Source organism: Bubalus bubalis, chromosome X (assembly GCF_019923935.1).
Source record: "Bubalus bubalis isolate 160015118507 breed Murrah chromosome X, NDDB_SH_1, whole genome shotgun sequence".
In the NCBI taxonomy this organism is placed as follows: Eukaryota; Metazoa; Chordata; class Mammalia; order Artiodactyla; family Bovidae; genus Bubalus; species Bubalus bubalis.
In genome coordinates, this window is record NC_059181.1 from 114,140,136 (window position 1) to 114,146,908 (window position 6,773).

The 6,773-nt window shown below is 53.6% G+C and overlaps 1 pseudogene; it reads right to left on the reverse strand.

Moving 5' to 3' along the window:
• Nucleotides 1–387: 387 nt before the first annotated feature.
• LOC112582364 lies at nt 388–2,204 on the reverse strand (annotated as a pseudogene).
• Between the last annotated feature and the right edge of the window lie 4,569 nt (nt 2,205–6,773).

Here is a 6,773-nt window from a genome sequence, read left to right on the forward strand (position 1 = left end):
TCCTAAATACAACTCTGAGGGCAGAGCAACAAGGGCTGGTATTCAGCTTGTGGAAATCTTGTACTTGTCTTTGGGTTTGGGGTCATGTGTCTGCAAGGCCCGTGGCAGGTGGAGTGACCCTGCTTTCCAGTGGGCCTCTTGGGCATGCCCCTAGATTGGGAGCTGGAGACACTCAGCTGCTGATCAGAAACTTGTGGCATCATCGGCGGACCCAGGAGGATCCCATTCTGCTTCAGGGTGCATGACTCATGGAAGTTGACACTCCCATCATCAGGAGCAGGACTGGGTCTTCTGCTGTGTGACAGGCAAGGCCCAGGGACCCACCTGTCCTAGGCTGGCCTTAGCGCATGGCTCGGGAGCCACACTCTCGGCCAAACGTGTGAAATGCTGCTGCTTCAGATGAAAAGGGACCATGGGGACCAGACTGAGGCCTGCTTGGGGCGTGGGCTTCCAGCCTCACTGGGCTCACCCAGTGCCGTTTGTGAATAGCATAGACAGACAGAACACAGACTCACACTTCTCATTCAATTCTTTACTTACTCCCATGGAGTTTTGCTGTACTTTATTAGAGCTAGAAATAGATTTTTGCTTACAAGAGAATGCTTTTGAGTGTCCCTAGGGACCTGGCAGCTCAGGGATTGGGATTGTCCTTGAACTGCTCACAGAGGGCACATGTGTAATCTGAGGACTCCTGCTCCTCCTCGTCCACCTCAGGGGCCTCATTTGGGGCCACGACTGAAACGGCCACCTTCACGATGGAATCATAGGTGTTGTACAAAGTCATCACCGAACCATAATCTGGGTACCTCGGGGGACTCTTGGGCAGTTGCCCTGCGCCGTCCCTTCCAGCAGTAGGCGAGGATAGAGACATGGAATTGCTGGACATGCCCTCTCCACTGGGGCCACCCAGCTCACTGGGGAGATGGTTTTCCCTGGCCTGCCCAGCTACACTGCCTATAAACCAAAGGCCACAAAACAGAAATGAGCACTGGCGGGGGATTCTGTGAACAGTTGGGGTTCCCTTCTGGACCTTCTTGTCAGCCTCTTGGGTGGACTCATTGTGATGAAATCGAGGAGAGTGTCTGGTCATCACCACTTGCTTCTTTCTCTTTGGGGATGCTGTTGCGCTGGTGGCGGGCTGAGCAGTTGTTCTGGGGTCGCCTTTCCTCTAGATGTTCTGCAGGAGCAAAGGCTTGTCTCTCTGAAACTTGGAACTGCGATAGATCTGAAAGGAAATGAATCACTTTAGCCACCGTGGGGGAGAATGGCCATTCCTCGCCGCCCTCCTCCCCACCACTGTCCTGGCCTTGCCTAAGTATGGAGATAAGGTCTCTTCATTCCTGGCAGGTTATGAGGCCCTAGCAAGTGCACTCCCTAGAGCTCCCCCAGTGCTGGGCGCACTTGATGTGTTACCGGCACTCCCTGACATCAAGCGGCCCCTCAGGGTCTGGAGTCACCCCTGTGGATCCTGTCTAGGGGATGGTGGAACACGACAGGCCCTACTTTCTCTTCTTTCCTTAACCACCCTCTCATGAGAAAAAAATCTCTCCTGGGAAATGAAACCTGTCCAGCACTCAGCTCCTCGAGTCTAGTCTCCCCAGGGCTTTCTACATTACCATCATCCTCTTCTTCCCCGCAGAGCGGCCTGAAGGGCAGATTTTATTGAACATACAGGTTCAGTTTGTGAATGAAAGTCTTAATGCTGTCTGTCTCGAAGATCCTGTCTGCACCTCTGTGCTGGAAGACCTCCGTCTGGAAGAGATCTGCCTTGATGACCACCGTGTCTCCCTCATCGTTCCAGTGCACAGAGGTGAAGGCCGCGTTCTCCATGATCATCCAGAGCTTTCTTGGGAAGGACAGCCTGAGGAAGGCATTGTTCTCTTCCTCATTGGCTGTTTCTGGATTCAGGCCCTGTCGGGGCAGGTTGTTGGGAGCCCAGATCTGGACTTTCAGGTTGGTCCCATAGCTTCTCCAAAGCCTCCCCTGAATCCACGTTTGGATCTGGGGAGACCTGCTGTGGCCTCTCCATCAGTTGATGGGGCCAGCGGGGCTGCACATGTCTCATCAGAACTCTGACTAACCATGAAGCCAGTGTAGCTTAGGAGCATTCACTACCTAAGCAGTGAACGCTCATGGCAGAAGGGCCTCAGACCACGGTCAGGGTGCCCAATAAATACTGTCTGGAGATTCTAGAATCTCGGCTGTGGGCCATGCAGCCAATTAAGTGGTCAGCTTCCTTAATTCCTTCCTGATATCACAGAGGTGATGTGGAGAGGCAGCCCTGGCCCAGTGTGGGGGAGGGGGGATGGGAAAGGAGATGGGATCCCTAGCTTGTCTCTTCACTGAAAGTACAGAAAAGTATGTTTCAGGTTGCCTGAAAAGGCTTCCATCTGCTGCCAGGTGCCTTGTTTCAGGAGGCCAGGCCCTGGATGGGTTGACAAATGTGCTCCTGGCTTCACTCCCCTCCCTAGTAATGGGCAGGCCTGTGGCTGGCTTTTCTTGAAGAGCCAGGCCCTGATGAGTCCTAGCTCGGCTAACACCAAGAGACACCCCAGGAGTCAGATGGGACCCTGGCAGCTGTCCCTCCCAGAAGATGGGGTCCGTAGTGTCCTGGTTGGCCTAGCCTGAGTTGGTGGCCCCCCCATCCTTCCTCCTCTTCTGGCTTTGGCCTCCTCCATTTGGTGCTGCTGATTGGCAGGTTGTGTTCAGATGGCCCCAAAGTCAAGAGTCCTGTTGTCTTGCCCCCACCGCCCCTCAGGTTGAATTCTCCCCAGAGTAGGGCTGTGCTCGAGCACAGTGGGAGCGACTTCACGTTCCATTTGACTGTTCCCAAGCACCTGAAACACAGACTCCCAAGGAGGCCGTGTGGGAGGGCATAGCCAGGCACTCTGCTTAGCTTGCAGCCTCCCGGGCTCTGCCCACCCCCAAACTTCATCCTGCTGCAGATCACAGACTGTTGTCTTCAGTTTCCATTTGTTCCCATAAAGACTGCTCTTGTGGCCCTAGAGTGCTCAATATGGGAAAACCTGTGTGTGTGCTTTCCCCATCCCCTTCCCAGAGCCTCGGATTCAGCCTCCCTTGAGGCTGCCTCAAAAGCCCTATTTCCTTTTGTCAATGGGGTGGTTGGGCTTCTGCTACCTCCAGTCCTGGCCTCCCATGTACAGCTTGGGTCTCCATGGGTACTTGCCCTTTGAAGGACTTGATTGAGGGCTCAGGGTACAGCCTGTTCTGTTGAAAACAAGCATTTCACTGGTCCTCTTCTCTGCCCCTGCCCCTGTCCCCACCACCACTGTGGACCTGTTCTCCCTTAGCCAGATCCGGGTCCATCAAGTGATTTTTCTGGCTCTCGGGTTAGGCGCTTTTCAATGGGCCTCCTTTACATACACTCAGTCTCAGGGACATGTGTGACTTGTTGAGTTAGATGTGACCAAAGGAAACCCGTCTACCTGTATTTGAAAATGGGTGAGAGTCTGGGTGTGGGACTGGAGGAAACCCTAATGAGAGTCACCTGTCTTCACTGTAAGTGGACAGTTGAGCAGTGGGTTTGGAGATGCGTGTTCTCTGGCCTTTGTGGGCCACTGTTCTTCAACGTCACCATGTAGGGGACAGACTGGTACCTTGGAAAGGCCTATGTGCAAGGACCCTAGGGCACTGTCCCTCAGTTCTTCCACTCAGCAGGCTCTTTTGCCCTGTGTGAGGGCCACAGCCTGGTGTCTAAAAGGGGACCGCTAAGAGGGTGTGAAAGAGGCTCTCCCAGGGGTCATCTGGGCTAAGGACTGGCAGCGTGGATGGAGCTCCAGGCCTTGACTTGGGCTTGCTCCCTGGCCTTCTTGCTTCTAAACAGGCTTACAAAGCATTCCTTCAGGTTGGTTACTCCGGTTGGGACACGACCCTGGAGGCTGTGAATATCAGTGGGGGCCCCTGGTGACTCCTCAGAAGGGGACGGAAGGCCATGGCATCTGTGGGCAGCCTGGCTAGGTGGCCTTTCCTGCCACTGCACTGTCCCACCCCCACACTCGGGGCCCCTCCTTGTCCCCTGGGTCCTGAGGGAGCTGCCTTTCCTGGTTTCCCTCCCCGAGGCACCACCCAGACCCTCGCAGTGGGTTTGTGTGTCACCGAGGGGTCTTTGTCAGCCATGGCTCAGAACACTTGTGTTGTGCACACACAAGCCCTCACGACATTCAATACCTGCCTTTCTCAGCCTGGATTTCCTGCCCTTGTGCTTGGTGGCCCAGCCCCGGTGTCCCCAGCCCAGAGGCCCTCCAGCTGTTCCCCTCCCTCACTGCGGCTGGGGAGACCTGGAGCCTCAGGGGTCCACCCGTGTTACCTTCCCTCCCGTATTGGAGGAGGCTCATGTAGGGGCCTTATCCAAGTGGGCACTGGGACCATAGAGTCAGATCTTCCCTTCCTCCTGCTCAGTGAGGAGCTGGCCAGCCTGGCAGGTTCAGTTGGGCAGGAGGCCCCATGGCAGCAGCAGGGACAGGGCACCGCCCTCATGTGGGAGGCGCTGGGACTGGACAGAGATGCAGGCCCCCAGCAGAGTCAGTTCTCAGCAAACCCCAGAGCAGCCCCACAGTGCTTCTGATTCTCCTTGTCCCCTTCCTTCCCTGGGCCAGCTTTTGTCACACGGGCCAGAGGCATCGTGTGGCACTGAGAAGAGGAAAGTGTGAGAAGTCGGAAGGTCAGGCCTTGGCATGGGGTGGGCGGGAAGGGCAGGGGCTCCAGAGGAATTAAGACCAGGGCTCTGAGCCCACCCCAGCCGCCACTAGCACGTGATCCTGCAAAGAAGCCCAAGCCCCAAGGCCTCAGTTCTTCATCTTGGAGGTGAGCAGGTGTGAGGAGCCCCGTGTGTTCGGCTGCAGGATGTGCTCGAGGGATGAGACTGAGCTCACAGGGCCTGAAGGCCATAGACACTGTGATGGTGGGGCAGGAATCTCTCAGCACTGTTGCCCCCAGACACTCGTCCACTCTCAACTGGATGGGGTTGGCATCTTTGTGATCCAGGGCGTGTCAAACAATATGAACCTCAATAGGATGTGGAATAGCTAATCAGCCAAACAAGATGTTTCATAGATAAAACTATGTAACTTTTCCAGTTAGACCATTGTGGACCATAGTGTTAGTCCCTCGGTCGTGTCTGATTCTTTGTGACTCTGTGGACTGTAGCCCACCAGGCTCCTCTGTCCATGGAATTCTCCAGGCAAGAATACTGGATTGTCTGCCCTCCTCCAGGGGATCTTCCTGACCCAGGGATTGAACCCAGGTCTCCACATTGTGACCCGATTCTTTATTGTTTCAGCTACCAGGGAATGCCCATTTGCAGTCAGAGGACCTGTTAAATTTGGGTGTGGAAGAATGTTCCAGCAGGACATGACAAGATGCTCCAGGAAATAGAACAAGAACCTCTCCTTGCCTCTATCCCAACTGATTTTCCATCCAAACCCTTACTTTCCGTAACTTCAGCCCCAACCAATGTCAAGTCCTTGATTACAATGGCCAGTTACAGTCTATAATTAAAAACTAATTAACACCTTGGGTTCTGGCTCCCTGGAACCAGGAAAGAGAGAGTCAGTCTATGGATTTCTGGGCATCACTTCAAGGGAGTGTGACCGGAGTTCTGCAGGTTTCCTAGCAGAAAGCGGGTAGAGAAAACTCCTACTTTGCCCCTGGGGTCAACAGCAATGTGACAAGAGCCAGGACCCCTTCCTCCCCCAGAAAGAGATCCCTCTGGGGTTTAACCAAGGCGCAAAAGGACGCCACACAGCAGTGTCCCATTTCGGTTTCTCCTCACCCCTAAGACACAATTCACATGATTCTGGCTCCTAGACCAACATCACTCTAGGTGTGGGGGTCTTCTGATTCCCCTAGTGTCCCCACTGCTAACACAAGGCCTTTCACGGAGCAGAGGCTCCATGAAGGTCTTGGGAATTAAGGAGCCAAGGAATAGGGGCTATTTGACCCAAATTAATTGTCTGCTATTTCCTTAGATATCCCAGGCAAATCCAAATAAACAGAGATCCCTTAGCTTTACAACATGACATGCAAAAAGTCTAAGAAGCAAGAATTCCAACTATCACTTTTTATTTTCTAATTCTTCCAACAACCAATGTGCTAAGTAAGTTCACATTTCCAAAATTGTTCTAATTACATACTATGCTGTGCAGGACCATGAAATAAAATGAAGAGTCCCCAGTCTCTTTTATAAAACAGCAAAAACTCTTGTTCTTAAACTGGCTAAGTACAAACACACTGTGATCAATGTCACTGAATTGTTAGATACTGGAACGCACTGTCTTCTATTAAAAGCAATAACATTTGAAAAATTCCTAAAGAAAAGAGAGATGAGTCTCCATGTCATTGTAGAGAACAGGAACACAAAGACGCCACACACCGAGTTCCCCCAATGGGCTTGGGCTCTCACTGCTGAGAAGGCTGACTGGTCCCTCTTCAGTCATGGAGGAAAGGATAAGCCTCCTTTCTTGTCCCCTAGGACAAGCTGCTGGACATGGGCCTGGAAGGAGCCTGGCTTCTGCTCTGGCTCAGGGTCCCTCTTCCTCCACCCTCAAGCCTCTGTGGGTGGGGTGGGTGGAAGGAGCTGACCCTTTCAACCCACTCTTTCCAGATACTCCAATACCTTAAACTTGCTGGTCTCCACATAGGCCTGGGGACCCCACTGGAACTCGTAGTGGGCAGGGTCGCTGTCAGGCACCTGCTGGTACTCCAGGTACACCTCCTGCACCCACACATGGGTCAGCAGCTCCGTGGGCTCCCCA